We start from the raw sequence: 17,965 nt of genomic DNA on the forward strand, positions 1-17,965 counted from the left end.
TAATTACTATTATCGTGATATGTTTAAGCGATTGCAGAATTTGAAGCAAGGCTCGAGGAGTGTAGAGGACTACTCCAAGGAGTTGGAGATCACTATGATTCAGGCTAATATTGAGGAGGATAGTGAGGCAACCATGGCTTGATTTCTGTGTGGTTTGAATAGAGATATTCAAGACCAAGTGGAGCTACGACATTGTGTGGATCTTGAGGAGATGGTACAATTAGCTATGAAAGTGGAGCTACAGCTTAAAAGGAGAGGCATTGGTCGAGTGTCCTCGGGTGGATGAACTACTACACCTTGGCGTCCAAACGTTGGCAAATGAGAGGATGTCAAGACGGTGTCCAAACCAAAAGTTGACACCAAGCAAGAAACGCCAAAGCAAGGAGTGCAAGGTAAATCTGAAACTCCCAATAATCGTTCTAGGGACATTAAATGCTTTAGATGTCAAGGTCTTGGTCATATTGCTAGTCAGTGTCCTAATAAAAAATAATGATTGTGAATGATGGTGGTGAGATTGAATCGGAGAGTGAGGAGGAGAATTATGATGATATTCCTGCGTTGGAGGATCCCGATGACGAAGGATGTAATGCAGTTGTTGGTGAGTTGTTGGTGATTAGGAGAGTGTTGAATGTGCAACAAAAGGAGGAGGAAGAAAATCAAAAGGAAAATTTGTTTCATACTAGATGCTTTGTGAAAAACAAAGTGTGTAGTGTCATCATTGATGGGGGGTAGCTGTACCAACGTCGCGAGTAGTGAGCTTGTTGAAAAATTGAGTTTGCCTACTTTAAAGCATCCTCAACCATATAAATTGCAGTGGTTTAATGATAGTTTTGAAGTGAGAGTGACTAGGCGAGTTGTGGTGCCTTTCTCAATTGGTAAATATGAGGATGAAGTGTTGTGTGATGTTGTTCCTATGCAAGTCTGTCATATCTTGTTGGATAGACCGTGGCAATTTGATAGAAAGATGACACATGATGGTTTTAAGAATCGTTATTCTTTTACTATGAAAAAAGAGTCCGTTGTGTTGTTGCCTATGACTTCAAAACAAGTATTGGAGGATCATTTGAAAAATAAAAAGAGAGTAGAGGCCGAAAAAAAGAGTGAACAAAAAAGTGAGATGGCCATAGAAAAAAAGAATGAAAGAAAAAAAGATGAAGAAAAAAATGAGAGGAAAAAGGCCGATAAAAAAATATATATGGCCCAAAAGAGTGAGTTGCGAGAGATTTTACATGTGCATACTCCACTTGTATTGATTTTCTATAAGGAGATTCTCCTTAACACAAGTGATATAGCCGGAAATCTTTCGAGCAGTGTTATTTCTATCTTGCAGGAATTTGAAGAACTATTTCCGGAGGATTTACCTCAAGGATTACCACCTTTGAGGGGAATTAAGCATCAAATTGATATTGTGCCCGGAAGTGCATTGCCGAATCGTCCAGCTTATAGGAGTAACCCGAAGGAAACAAAAGAGCTACAACGACAGGTAAGTGAACTTCTTGACAAGGGATTTGTGCGTAATTTTATGTTTCCTTGTGTTGTACCTGTTTTGTTAGTGCCTAAGAAAGACGGTTCATGGAGAATGTGTGTTGATTGTAGAGCCATTAACAATATTACCATCAAGTATAGGCATCATATTCCTAGACTATATGATATGTTGGATGAATTTTATGGTTCTAGCATCTTTAGTAAAATTGATCTTAAAAGTGGTTACCATCAAATTCGGATAAGAGAAGGTGATGAATGGAAAACTTCTTTTAAAACTAAGTACGGATTGTATGAGTGGTTGGTTATGTCATTTGGGTTAACTAATGCACCTACCACTTTTATGAGGTTGATGAATCATGTTTTGCGTGCTTATATTGGAAAATTTGTTGTGGTGTATTTTGATGATATTTTGGTGTATAGTAAGAACTTGAATGAGCATGTTGAACACTTGAGAATTGTGCTAATCACACTAAAAGCTGAACATTTGTATGCTAATTTGAAAAAGTGTGTGTTTTGTACAAAAGAACTTGTGTTTCTTGGTTTTGTTGTGAGTGCTCAAGGTGTTAAAGTTGATGAGGACAAGGTAAGTGCAATTCGAGATTGGCCAACGCCTACTTCTATTGGTCAAGTTCGGAGTTTTCATGGTCTTGCAAGTTTCTATAGGAGATTTGTAAAAGATTTCAACACTTTGGCGGCTCCTATGACTGCGGTGATCAAGAATAACGTTTCATTCCATTGGGGCGAGGAGCAAGAGAAGTCTTTTGATATTATTAAGCAAAAATTAATTAATGCTCCTTTACTTGTATTACCTGATTTTTTTAATACTTTTAAAATTGAATGTGATGCGTCAGGTGTAGGAATTGGTGGTGTCTTGATGCAAGGTGGACGACCAATTGCATACTTCAGTGAAAAGCTAAGTGAAGCAGCGTTGAATTATCCTACATACGACAAGGAGTTCTATGCCTTGGTTCGTGTGCTTGAGACGTGGCAGCATTATTTGAGGCCAAAAGAATTTGTGATTCATACGGATCATGAGTATTTGAAGCATCTCAAAGGACAACAAAAGCTGAATAAGAAACATGCCAAGTGGGTGGCGTTTGTAGAAACTTTTCCCTACATTATCAAGTACAAGCAAGGGAAGGAAAACGTGGTAGCAGACGCTCTATCACGAAGGTATGTGCTTCTATCTACTCTAGATTCTAAGTTTTTGGGATTTGAGTATGTGAAGGAGTTATATGCTAGTGATCTTGATTTTGGAGAGATTTATGCGTCATGTTTGCATGGTCCAAAATATAAATTTTTAATGCATGATGGGTATCTATTTAAGGAAGATAAATTGTGTGTGCCTAAATCGTCCATACGTGAGTTACTTGTTAGGGAATCACATGGGGGTGGTTTGATGGGACATTTTGGGGTGGCAAAAACTTATGATACTTTGCATTAACATTTTTATTGGTCACATATGAAGCATGATGTTGAGAATATTTGTGAGAATTGTGTGACTTGTAGGAAAGCTAAGTCTAAGACACAACCATATGGATTGTATACTCCACTTCCTGTTCCTAGTGAACCATGGGTAGATATTTCTATGGACTTTGTTTTAGGACTACCAAGGTCTAAGAGGGGAGGGATTCTGTGTTTGTGGTGGTTGATAGATTTTCTAATATGGCTCATTTCATTGCGTGTCATAAATCTGATGATGCATCTCATTTTGTGGACTTGTTCTTTAATGAAATTGTTAGATTGCATGGCATGCCTAGGAGTATTTTTTCTGATAGAGATACTCGTTTCTTGAGCTACTTTTGGAAAACATTATGGTGCAAGCTTGATACTAAATTACTGTTTTTGACTACATGTCATCTTCAAACGGATGGTCAAACTGAGGTTGTTAATAGGATGTTAGGAACTTTGTTGCGTACTATAATTAAAAAGAATTTGAAGAGTTGGGAAGAATGTTTGCCATTTATTGAATTTGCTTATAATCATAGTGTGCATTCTACTACGAGGTATTCACCGTTTGAAATTGTGTATGGTTTTAACCCATTGACTCCGTTGGATTTGATGTCGTTACCTATGAGTGAAAGGGTTAATATGGATGGCAAGAAGAAAGCTGAGTTTGTGCGAAATTTGCATGAAAAGGTTAAGGCAAACATTAAAAAGAAGAACTTGCAAAACACGAAGCAAGCGAATAAAGGTAAAAAGAAGGTTGTATTTGAACCGGGTGATTGGGTTTGGTTGCATTTGCGGAAGGAGTGTTTTCCGGAGAAGCGGCATTCTAAGTTGTTACCTAGAGGCAATGGACCTTTCCAAGTCTTGGAGCGGATCAATGATAATGCCTACAAATTAGACTTGCCAGGTGAGTATAATGTAAGTACTACTTTTAATGTTTCTGACTTGTCGTTGTTTGATGTAGGTGATGATCGAGATTTGAGGACAAATCCTTTTCAAGAAGGGGAGGATGATGCGATTACGGATAGCTCGGATGTTGATCACATGGTTTAGGATCCGTTGGAGATGCCTCGAGGACCAATTACGAGAGGTCGAGATAAGAAGTTCAAGGAAGCACTTCAATCGTTGATGATGAATTGTCAAGAAAACATTGGAATGTCTGAAGAATACTTTGGGGAAGGTTGCAATCTTATTGAAGTCCAAAGAAGTCAAGAGAGTGGAGAAAATGTCAAAGAAAACACAAAAATAGGTGACAGGACCCCAGAGGCATGCGCGCCCGCGCCACTTCCATCGCGCGCCCGCGCCACTTCCATCGCGCGCCCGCGCGCATCTGTGTGAGTTTTGAAGAGGATGGACAGAAGCCCATGCGCGCCCGCGCCTTCCTGACGTGCGCCCGCGCCTGATGGACAGAGAGCTATGCGCGCCCGCGCGTCATTTTTGAGCGCCCGCGCCTCGTGTTTTTTACACACAGTTCGGCATGTTTGTGTGTGTGCGAGACTTTTGATATTTTTGGTATTATTTTCTTATTTTGAGTCTTTTATTCCTACTAGAAAACTTTTAGGAAGATATTATCATATCTTTAGATATATTTTTGAGTTATTTCGCGATATCTTTTATTATTTGTAGTTGTATTATAAATACAACAAAAACATTTATTATTGAGATAGAATTCAGATTTTTGATATTGATCAATTAAAATTCTCTCTAGAATTTTTATTAAGCTTTTTGCTTGCTCAAAAATCAAACTCATCAAAGTTTTCAACTTTGTGGCATTTGTCGATTGATTATCCTCGTGGGTTGTCAGAAACAGGTTTTCTGAAGGTCCCATTGTGATCAATTATTTTCTCTTCGTTATTGTTTGTTGCTAGTTTCAAGTAAACTAGAAGTGAATAATCCAAAATCTTTACTTGTTTTCAAGATTGGGAAATTTCTTAATTACTTTTGTTATTGGATTGAGGGTACGATTTTAATATAGTCGTGTTTGCCTTCCATACATTAAGAATTCATATCACTGTCCCTAGTTGAGTTCAAATCATCCGATCTCCTAGATCGGATCGTCCGATCTTCCTGCCCATCCGAACTCCTTCAGAGCTTCCGAAGTGCTACAGTTCGGATCTTCGTATCCACCCTATGACGTGGAACCCTCTAAGTCATTATCGAACGTAAAGAATCCAATTTTCAAATCTTTAGACTCATCTGAAAATCCTTTAATCATGTTTTACCCACTCTAAATATGATTACTATATTAATCTCCAATTAGTTATAAATTCTGGATTCGTGTCACTACATTCCCCCACCCCCCCCCCCCCCCCCAAAAAAAAAAAATTTGTCCCCGAAATCAAGGGCTATTCCTGAGATTGTAACACACACCAAATTTATCACATTCACTGATAGTTCTGATCTAAACCAAAACATCTGGTCGAAATAGCTTCGGACAATCCTGACCCCGCCAAAACCTGCATGGTTTGTCCCTTACTGAATCACGTCAAAACTCAAAGTCAAACATAGAACTTAACCCTGGTTCTATCTCCACACATCTCTACCAAGAAACCCAAGCTAATGCTGAAGTCCTCTTCCTGAAAACTGTCTACTGTTTGCAAGTCCACTATCCATCGGAACCTTATGCATCTCAATTATCGAAACCTTCATGCCTGACAAACGATTGTAAAGAAAATACTTTGTCATATAGAAAAATTAATCTAACTAATGTATCCCAAGACTGATACTAAATCCTTGTACTTTCCAAAGTACAAGTTAAAACATTGCTGATATCTCAATCATCAAAATCTTTAATCATTCAACAACTTCGAATGATATTTTAAACTCCCAACAGCCCTCTCCATGTGCTATTGGTTAACACCAATACATTTATCTGGCTATTCAAGATCCCTTTGATATCCAACCAGATATCAACTAACTCTAACCATATCAGTTCGAAACAAGCGAAAGAATGAGATACATCTACATTGTATCACTCAACTGATCCAATAATGATTTGCATCCTTAGTAAGAACAAAAAGTTTCCAACTGTCCAACTTGAGATTCTAACCCAAAATTTTTAAATCTCCAATAATACTCTCCTCCTAGTACATACTCAAATTACTCTATATCACTACTAGAAATAACATCCTAACGATAATAATGGTTATCCTAATACGGCAACCCAAAATTCTAGTTAGATCTGGACTAATCCAACATAATGAACAAACTGGTTTACCACGATCAGTTTTGAATCACCATCACTTAACAAGCACTGATAAATAATACCTGATTACCACGGTATGAATCCACAAATAGAAATCAAGTTTCCACACTCGGAATCACGGAATTCCCACGCTGAATCAATATAACTCTCTCTGACTGATACAGATCCTATACCACTCCAGAATTACTCCTTGTCCAATTGAAATGGAAACTACATTACTTACCAATTTCTGTACTATTCTCCAAACAAGAATCAACCCCTACTCTGGAAAATCAATGTCACAAGAGAAACCTCAAGTCAAATTTATTATTATGAAATGGAAAAGAATCTATTTCAGTTTCTAGGAAACCCATCGATGTATAATTTTCTCATGTTATTAATTGATCAATTTTCAAATCTTTTTCTACTCTTAAATTATTTGAGTGGTACACGTGAAAGTTCCCAGAAAGTCTTTTAATATCCTATAGCTGATTCACTTTACGTTTTAACTTTTATGTTCCGAATCCATTTCTTTTCAAAGAGCAATCCAAAATATTCTCACCATATATATAAATATTCTCATCGATATATATTATAAATTAATGCTTTCTGTAAGGGATATCATGGTTCATAAAAATTATCAGAATCAGATGTTGTCACTAGGTGTTGACAACATCCTACTCAACATGCAGCGAAAATATTAAAATGTGAATAGTAACAACAAACTAACAGTAAAAATACTCAAGAGTAAATATGCACAAGTACTAAAGTAATAAAAGGTTGCGCATACAAATATATTCAGATGTTGTCACTAGGTGTTGACAACATCTTCAATAACACATTGATTACCATGCATCAGAATTTTTGAAAGCATGAATAAAATAGATAAGCAACCAAACAAATCAGACTCAAATATTTAAGCAAGAGTATAAAATACTCTTGCAGCGCCTCAGGGCAAAACTTTCACTAGAAAATAATCAAAGAGTTTTACAAACCCTAAAACTAGTGAATTATTGTAAAAATTAATTTTCTCAAAACATGTGAGAAAATAAAGAATAAAACAAATAAACCAACTCCTAAAAGTCTACTGAAGGTAGACAAGAAAATCAAGAGAATAGAGTTGGCCCTAGATGCCAAAACACGAGAGCAAAAAGGCTTTCAATCTTCGATCTTCAATCCTCAATCAACATGCTCTCAAACTCTTCACGGCATCTACAGAAAATAACTTCAACAAATAGATAAGGACTCTTCAATGTGAAAGCACTCCAGAAAGTCGAGTTCCTTGTCTTCTACACTTAAGCTCTTTCGTCTCTCTTTTTTATTTTGTACGCTCAAATTCTCATCTACGGCTTGATCTCTCTTTTCTGCGCTCTCTATCGTTTCTCACCAAGCCGTCTGAATCTCTACGCTCTTCTTCTATTTAAGCGTGAACAATCCTTATCTCCAAAAAGAGTCTTGATCTTGTTTTCTTAATTCAAACTTGAATCTGCAATGATAAGGAAACAAAGATAAGTTAAGAGATAGAGATATATTATGATAAGTACGTAATATCTCCTACAAAATAATCAAGTAAATATAGAAATATTTAAGCTCTTTAAAATATAGGAATATATCATTCAAAAATCCAATATAAAACAATTCCTATTTAAAATATCTCAACCAATAAGATATTTAAAAAGATCTAAACTTCAAGTCCAAGAAACCATATTTTAAATCTAGGAATATTATATTATCTCAATTCAAATCAAAACTATTCCTAGTTTAAAATATATCAAGCATATAGATAAGAAACACAATATTAACTATCAATCCTAGAAAGGCAAAACACATTAATACAATCTTTCAAAATATGGAAAGATATCAAGGAATAATTATCCTTTCAATCTCCCCCTTTTTGTTTTTTTGGACAAAACAACTAAAACCAATTCAGCAAGTCCCCTTGAATATTAATTCTCAGAACTCCCCCTGAGTTCAAACTTCTCAAATAAGTTCTCCCCCTAAATTTGTTCTTTCAAATCTGAGTGTTGTCAAGGATGTTGGCAACATCTGAACACAACACTTAGCGATATCAAAAAATACTTAATACCTGTTCAAAAGTGAATCACAAAACACATTTAATCAATTCAGTACACATCACAACTCCTCTGAATAGCAATTCTCTCCCTAAATACGAAAATACATTCTCCCCCTTAGTCTAAGCACAGATGTTGTCGAGGATGTTCCCAACATCTCCTCACAATACTTAGGTCATGGAAGAAAAAACTTAGAACAAATCAGAGAGTCATAATCAAAGCTAACATTGATTAGAACCAGATCAGAGCAAAAACATAAATACAAATCAGAGCAGAGCAAAATAAACTTAAACCACAAAAAACTAAAAACTTATTGCTCTGTGACGATCCATTATTTGCTTTTCCAGAACTAGTCTCTTCTCCATCAGATCCAGAGTCACTATCTTCTCCATCAGAGCTAGAGCCACCAGATTCAAAATCTTCTCCCCCTTTTTTTCCAGAAGAGGTACCTACACCAAGAAAAATTTGATATTAAGACATAAGAGATTCATAGTAAGCAATGTCTTCTTTTGCTTGTAAAATCTTTTATTCAACATGCAGCATCTGGGATTGAATAAAGATAGAATCCCGTTGTTGAAGTAGGAGGAACAAATATGGCAGTGGCAGGGGAGGTGTTGGCAACATCTGCCACAGCATCTGCAGCAGCACCTGTTTCTAACCAAGGTAGGTCCAATTTCATGTTACCTCTAAGTAATGCAGGAGCAAGATTCAGTACCTCAACAACAGCAGATAAAGGCTTATATATCATCATCTTTTTCAAAATATTGAGATACTAGCACAACAAATATCAAAGAAGGAAACAGGAGCATGTAAGATATCAACCCACAGTTTGCATATTGCATAACTGTAGTAAAACACAAGCTTTCCAAAGTTCAAAGATGCTCTAGTTCCTATAGCAAACATCACACCATCTTGATGATTGGTGACAAACGTGGAATTTGTGAACGGAGTCCAAATCTTGATTGCAGTCTTGTAAAGAACATAAGCTATCTTATCAGATCAGGCTGCACATCTTCTTCCACCTCGAGTGAGTTAAAAAATCCATTAATCATAATAGGACTAAACTCGAAAAATATGAACCCTCACATGAATTTTCCCAAATTTTGCGAAAGAAGGTTCGGCACAGCTTTAGTCAAATTTCAGTAGAATTCCAAGACCATAGGTCTACAGTAAGGAGTAGCATATGTCACAATAGAGAGCATATTCCTGAGTTGGAAAATTCTTACCAGATTTTGAGCGACATATGCTTCCAAATCAATGATGTGGTCCTCAAAAAAGTCACAATTGGCATAGTGTTGCCAATCGTTTGCAGCATTCTCAGTAAAAAAAAAAACAGAGGAATAGGATTGGCTTACTCGGTATTTTTCATCTAAGGTGTTGTCCAGGGTGTCAGCAACACCTGCAAAAACATCTTCCGCAAAAACAGCAACACCGACTTCCTAAAGAAAGGTGTAATAACAGTGACAGTAGCCAGCAAATTCCGAATTTTGAAAAATTCTACCATATTCAAATACTCTTCATCTAAGATGTCAACAGGAATGTCAGCAGCATCTGATGCAACATCAGCTTCAGAGGAAAATTCCTTAGAGTCTTCATCGGAGAATGCAAGGGATGGATTAGCAGCAGTAAAAATTACCATCAAAGATGGAACAGTAGCAGTAACAATGACCATCAAAGATGGATCAGCAGTAGTAACAATGACCATCAAATATCTCAATTTTAAAAAAATCATCCTCTAAGGTGTTGTCAGAGGTGTTGTCAACATCCGGCTCAACATCTTCTTTGTAGCTCATCTCTGTTTGAATATCAGTGAAACAAAATTATTCTCTGTCATAAAATTTTGAACAGTTAGAATAAGAAGAGAAGAATTTGACAATAATGCAAGGACCGACAAAATTCTGTAGAAGTGATAATGTGGTGAGGGTGAGCAAAGAGTAACAAGACTATAAAATATTCTGATGATAAGATCAAATCTAAAAAACAAACCCTTCACCTAGTAATCACTCGGTCGCAGTTAACGTTCCCCAACAATAACAATTGCCAACGTAAAATGGAGTTTGAAATCATTATGACAACAAATTTCCGAATTAAGGCAATAAATCAAGCCAATTGATTTTCACAAAATTTCCATAAAGAAACTCCACATCAAAATAAACTCCACTAAAAACACTTTCAATCACAAAACAATTCGAAATATTAGTGGATTGGGCAAATCACTAAATTTTGCTTATTTCGAACTTCAAACTTCTCAGCAAGATATATTCACCATAAAATAAATATGCATGTCCTAATTATGTTTAAAAACAGAGTGTAACAATGCAATAAAATGCAATCACATGCAAAAATAATATGTTGACAAGTGAGGTGTTATCCACGATGTTGGCAACATCTCCCAGCAACACTTCAGGATTCAGAAAAATTATTATATCCAATTCATTATTTTTGCAGAAGTGGTAGCCTGCACACTAAAGGAACGATCTTCAAATGGACCCCTTTAGGTAGCTTTTTCCATTTTCTTCTGATTTTCAATCAAATTTGATGATTGAGATTATCTCTTTTAACCATTTTGTTATTTTGAGTTTCTGAATTTGCGAAATCATTTTTCACTTGGGACAGGATCATGGAATACACGAACATCCCTCCACTACTTTGTGATTTAGTCAGAACTCTTTATCAATTAATCCTCATTAAACTGTAAAATAATTTGCAAAGAATCCTGAGTGAAAACTGTTCAATGATTAAAAAGTATCAAACACTTCACAAAACAGAGTGTATGCATGAATGCAACATGCCTAATGATCCTAAAGATGCACATGCATGAAAAGGTGTTGTCGCAGGGTGTTGGCAACACTCCAGACAACATTTCAGTTCTGTCTATAATGTACACATATTGAGAGACTTCCTTAGATTGAAAAATCTCTCGAAATACAATGCTTTGGTGAAAATATCAGCTAATTGTTTATCAGTTCTAACAAACTCAATACAGATCATGCCTTTCTCGACCAAATCTCTAATGAAGTGATGTCAAATGTCTATGTGTTTGGTTCGAGAGTGTTGTACTGGATTTTTGCATATATCAATAACGCTTGAATTATCAGAGTACACATTCACCTAAGCATGATATCTAGCCCAGTAGCAAAAAAAAACAAGATACTTCCAATTATGCTTCAGTAGAGGGTGTTGTCAACACCTTCGACAACATCTTCCCTCGACAGTTTTTCACTTGGCCTCATTGGTGTACGCATGTGTTTACAATTTTCATTCAAATACTTTTTCAAAAGATTTCTAGCATACTGTATTTGACACACAAAAATTCCACCATGCATTTGTTTCACTTGCAACCCCAAGAAATAATTCAATTCACCAAACATACTCATCTCAAAAGTAGACGACATGCACTTCACAAATTCATCAACAAGTTTTTCACAAGAAGCACATAAGATTATGTCATCCATATAAACTTGGAAAATAAGAATATTACCTTGAGACTTTTGCACAAACAATGTCTTATCAATCTCACCTCTTTTGAATCCAAGATTGAGCAAGTATTTGGTTAATCTTCCATACCATGCACGTGGTGCTTGCTACAATCCATACAGTCCCAACCTTTTTGGTTCACTGTTTGACACAAAGCATGAAAATCTTACCTGTGAAAACGTGGAACTCATGCAAATTAGTCCAGACATCTTTCGATAATCCACATTTTCTTTTCTTCGGGTTTTCATATCTCCATGCACATCTCCAATGACCTCACTGTCTTCATCCTTATTTTCAGCAGTGAATTGTTCAAAATTTTGTTTCTGGAGATTCTGTAGGAGGTGTTGTCACAGGTTTTGTAACACCTTGGACAACATCTAAATTTCCAAAATTTTCAAACAGATCATAAATTTCATCTTCGACAGTTTTCTTCTTCAGATCATAATTAGTGAGAATTCTGGTCACCTTCAAGTTTTGAAGATTCACAATCCTAGTGAGCAAATTCTTAAAAACATCAAATGTATCTGATCTTTCTCTAAAAAAACTTACCCAAGTATGTAGTGAAAAATCATCTACACAAACAACAGAATATTTCTTACCTCCACAGCTTTCCACATCCATTGGACCCATTGAGTCCATATATACAAGCTGAAGACAGAGTGTTGTCTCAGATGTTGGCAACATCTGGTGCAACACCTTGGTTTGCTTCTTTTTGACATGCCTCACAAACAAATGAAATTCCAGATTTTAAATTATTCATACCTCTAACAGCATCAAACTTACTTAAATTCTTCAAAGTCTTGAAGTTTGCATGACCCAACTTTTGATGTCATAGGTTAAATTCATCTACCTTTGAATTTCTACATGCCATCTCCTCTCCAAGTTGATAGAAATTATCAAACGACCTCATACCTGTCATCAAACACATGTTAGAGCTATCAAAAATTTTGCATAATTTCTTATCAAATTGCACATGCAAGTTGTCATCACAAAGCTGACTAATGCTTATTAAATTTGAAGTTAATTCTTCAACATGAAGCACGTTGCGAAGCTTAGGCAAACCAGCAACATCCAGTGTGCCTTTTCCTACAATATTTCCCTTTGTTGCTTCTCCATATGTCACTTTCTCACTCTTCTGTTCAACATAATCAGAGAGAAACTTCATAGAACCTGTCATATGATGTGAGCTTCCACTATCAAAGTACCAAGTACCTAAAACATTAGTTTTCAAAGCAGTATAAATCATATAACAATGAATATCAGCCTTTGGTACCCAAACCTTTCTTACAGTAGATCTGTTCCTAGAGATGTTGTGGGAGGGTGTTGGCAACACCTTAGGCAATACCTTCGGTGCAGATCTATGTCTGTAGTCTTCCTGTAACTTAAAACAATATGGTTTAATGTGACCAGGTCTATGACAGTAGTGACAAATATACTTATGTTTCCTTCTATACTTTGAAGGGGCAGTAGGCTGTGGCTTTGATTTTGGAGGATCGGTTGTTGTGACCTTTTCTGTTAAGCTTCCTGGACAGCTATTTTTTTTGACAAATACAGGAGCTTTTGAACATTCACCAACCTCAAATTTACTATTTTCAAAACCTAGTCCAGCCTTACCATCTCTTCCCATCATGAGCAAAGAATCAAGCTTGGTTGTACTTGAATTGAATTTAGCCAATGTAGCCTTAGCTTTCATGAGTTCATCCTTAACCTGACTTAATTCCAGATTCTTCTTACTCAGCATAACTTCAAGTCTTGATATATCAGCCTTCAAATCAGAATTTTCTCTTGAAAGAAAAGTGTTCTTCTTATTTCGTTCAACCCAGTCAGCATATAACTCTTCATATTGCATTCGCACATCTTCCAGAGACATTCTTTCATCACCTGCATCAGAATTATTCACATTATCAGAAGTAAAAGAATTTAAACATACTGACCTTTGGGAGATGTTGCGGCCAGGTGTGGCAACACTTGTGGTAACACCTAAAGGATTGACTTGCATCAGCTTCTTTCTTTCCATTAAAGCTGTCAGGGATGTGTGGCTTTTTTCTTCATTCCGTTCTTTATCTTCTTCAGAATCTTCACCACTCAAAGATGTTTTCATCCCTTTTCGAAGCATGTTTGCACATTCAATGGCATAATGACCATAGCCTTGACATTCATGACAATACACCGTGTCAATCTTCTTTGCAGTAGGCTCTTTCTCTCCTTCCAGCATAAGTCGAGGCTTTTGAGGATCGGGAAACTTCCTTGATGATTGATCAGACCCGCCTATTTTCAGAGTTTTGTTAGCAGCCGGAAAAAGTGGAGATTTGAGTTTCTGATCGGTCTTCTTTGTCTCCCTCATCTTCTTCAGATAATCACCAAACTTCTTTGTGATGAGTGACAACGAGTCATCTCCCAAATCCGATTCAAAGACTTCTTGAGGTTTGAAGAATGAGTTTGCTGTTGTTGAATCCATAATATTCCTGAAAAAATAATCCAGAATCAGCTCTTAGTGTATCAAGAGTAGGCTCTGATACCACTTGTAAGGGATATCATGGTTCATAAAAATTACCAGAATCAGATGTTGTCACTAGGTGTTGACAACATCCTACTCAACATGCAGCGAAAATATTAAAACGTGAATAGTAACAGCAAACTAACAGTAAAAATACTCAAGAGTAAATATGCACAAGTACTAAAGTAATAAAAGGTTGCGCATACAGATATATTCAGATGTTGTCACTAGGTGTTGACAACATCTTCAATAACACTTTGATTACCATGCATCAGAATTTTTGAAAGCATGAATAAAATAGATAAGCAACCAAACAAATCAGACTCAAATATTTAAGCAAGAGTATAAAATACTCTTGCAGCGCCTCATGACAAAACTTTCACTAGAAAATAATCAAAGAGTTTTACAAACCCTAAAACTAGTGAATTATTGTAAAAATTAATTTTCTCAAAACATGTGAGAAAATAAAGAATAAAACAAATGAACCAACTCCTAAAAGTCTTCTGAAGGTAGACAAAAAAATCAAGAGAATAGAGTTGGCCCTAGATGCCAAAACACGAGAGCAAAAAGGCTTTCAATCTTCGATCTTCAATCCTCAATCAACATGCTCTCAAACTCTTCACGGCATCTACAGAAAATAACTTCAACAAATAGACAAGGACTCTTCAACCTGAAAGCACTCCAGAAAGTCGAGTTCCTTGTCTTCTACACTTAAGCTCTCTCGTCTCTCTCTTTAATTTTGTACGCTCAAATTCTCATCTACGGCTTGATCTCTCTTTTCTGCGCTCTCTATCGTTTCTCACCAAGCCGTCTGAATCTCTACGCTCTTCTTCTATTTAAGCGTGAACAATCCTTATCTCCAAAAAGAGTCTGGATCTTGTTTCCTTAATTCAAACTTGAATCTGCAATGATAAGAAAACAAAAATAAGTTAGGAGATAGAGATATATTATGATAAGTACGTAATATCTTCTACAAAATAATCAAGTAAATATAGAAATATTTAAGCTCTTTAAAATATAGGAATATATGATTCTAAAATCCAATATAAAACAATTTCTATTTAAAATATCTCAACCAATAAGATATTTAAAAAGATGTAAACTTCAAGTCCAAGAAACTATATTTTAAATCTAGGAATATTATATTATCTCAATTCAAATCAAAACTATTCCTAGTTTAAAATATATCAAGCATATAGATAAGAAATACAATATTAACTATCAATCCTAGAAAGGCAAAACACATTAATACAATCTTTCAAAACATGGAAAGATATCAAGGAATAATTATCCTTTCACTTTCTAACATCATACATGTATACTATATATATATCAAATTAACCACTTATATATAATCTTTACAAAAATGAAAATAAAACGAGATAAAACCCCCAAAATTTAACTAAAATTTCCAAGGAATGAGATGCTTCGTTGATCTAGCTAGGACCGATCGATCATATATCCTTCAGCAGCATCATATCCTTAAACTCCTCGAAATCAAGAAATCCATCCGAATTCGTATCGTACACATCGATCATACGCTTGCAATCTTGCCCACAACGTTCATCCCACAATCCTAATCATGACAAAGCAAGTCGAAGTTCGTCACATGAAATGAATCCGGCCATCTCCGTTCAGATCGAACACCCGGAAAGCCTTCCGAAGATCCATCTCCGAGACGTCGTCGTCGATCGAACAATATTCTTCTTGGACGACCGTGTTTCTCTTGATCAAAGTTTGGTAAAAGAAAAAGAAATTGATGTAGTCCAAGCACTTGTCGCCCACCAGAAGCTCGAGCTCGTTTCGTTTAGCAGGAACGCTGATTTTCTCTAGCAGCCACATTAGTTCATCCAAACTCACAAGCCCATCTCCATTTTTATCAAGCTCATTGAAGATTCGGTGCAAGTAAGCCGTATTTAGAGGAGACATAATTTTTTTTTGGAATATATATACATGTAAATTAAACTTGTATATATATATTACCAAATCATAAAAAAGAATTTAAATAAATGGACTTGGATTTTGAATGTTGTGCTCACAATCGATCATCCATTTTTTTTTTTTTTTTTTGTAGTGGAAAAGGGTACGTAGAGCATGCTATATATATAGGAGGAGTTGAGAATTTCATTTGAGTTTGTACTTCAAAGAAATTAAAATTTATACATAATTAAGCACGTAATATTTTCTAAGTTGTTGTACTTGCCCGTACGTGTTTCCTATTATATGAGAACGATGGCTCCATATCACGAAGCTTGCAGGAAGTTTCCTGGAAGAAGTGACGCAAATTTCACGTTTGATTTTTGAATAATATTTGGGATGTATAGGTTATTATTATTATTATTATTATTATTATTATTATTATTATTATTATTATTATTATTATTATTATTATTATTATTATTATTAATGTAAACTGAATTCTGAAAATACAAGTCCTCGCACACCTAACCAAGATTTAGTTTTTTTCTTTGTGTCACAGACTCACAAGCATGACAAGATTCTGTCAAAGTAAATTTGGGCAAAAAAGATTTAAAAAAATAATAATAATAAAAAAATGAATTTACATTTGAGTTTTGGTCAATTATGTTGTAAAAAAGTTTGGTAATTCGGTTATCATGCCCCGTGTTCAGGCCAAGGGTGTCAAGAATAGATCCGACTAGGATGACAATGGGTCGGGTCTAAATCCGACACGCATGAAACCCGCTCCAACGGGAATGGTTTAGACCCGCCAAAGCGGGTCCACAAGTGGGTTCGGGGCGGGTCTCAGGTTTGGCCAAACCCGCCCCGGACCCGCCCGACCAAAGTATTTATATATATATAAATTTAAAATATACATGTATATATATAAATATAAAATATATATGTAACATTAATAACATATAATTATATTTTTATACTAAATAATTAATATTTTATTCATAATTTGAGTATATAATATTATTGGATTGAAATGAATTTATTTTATCATAATAAGTTTAGTATAAAAATGTATCATTATAATATTTTTTTGGCTAATAATTATTAATTAATTACAAATTAATAAATTTTAACTTGTAAGAATATTTGTTTATCTTAAAAAATGTTGTCGATATATATTTGAAATTAAATTTAATGATTTTTGTTAATTTTTAAATTTTTAAATTTTTTAATTTAATAAATTAAAAATTATTTAATTTCTGGCAGGTCTAACGGGTCTAACCGGATTGGACCCGCCGAGTTCGCGGAGCGGGGCCAAAGGGTGAAGGGGCGGGTCTCAAGTTTAGCCAAACCCGCCCCGTTGACATCCCTAGATCCGACTTACCCACTCAATTTGATTCGATTTGAAAGATATTGGGTTAGGGTAAGGAATTTTATGGATTCGAGTCCAATCAAGTTGTATCTGAATGTTAACCCAAAAAACTATTTGAATTCAGGTCAATTCAATTGATCTTGAAATTTTTATTTTTATATTGAATACGAAATATATTGTCTGTTTGAAAAAATATTATTGTATATTGATATAATATGATTTATTCATTTAATATTTATGTTTTGTAAAAATTTGATTTTTAAAAACATTTTTTTAGTAATTATATTCTAATGTTCTACCATTAGACTTTTAAATTAAAACTATATATATAAACAAAATTTTGTTATTATGCGTTTCAATTAAAATATCACTATTATTACTGAGTGTTTTGAGTTTTTATTTAATTACTCTGTTCAAAAATATAAAAAATAAAAAATCAAATCATGTTGGTTCAGGTTAGTTGGTTTGTTGTTCGGGTTGGTTCAAGTTCAGGTCAGGTCGGATCGGATCAA

The 17,965-nt window shown here is 35.2% G+C and overlaps 1 pseudogene; it reads right to left on the minus strand.

The window, feature by feature from the left end:
• Window positions 1-15,562: 15,562 nt before the first annotated feature.
• LOC140893315 (probable calcium-binding protein CML44) lies at window positions 15,563-16,216 on the minus strand (annotated as a pseudogene).
• Window positions 16,217-17,965: the final 1,749 nt, after the last annotated feature.

This window comes from Henckelia pumila, chromosome 3 (assembly GCF_033568475.1).
Source record: "Henckelia pumila isolate YLH828 chromosome 3, ASM3356847v2, whole genome shotgun sequence".
In the NCBI taxonomy this organism is placed as follows: Eukaryota; Viridiplantae; Streptophyta; class Magnoliopsida; order Lamiales; family Gesneriaceae; genus Henckelia; species Henckelia pumila.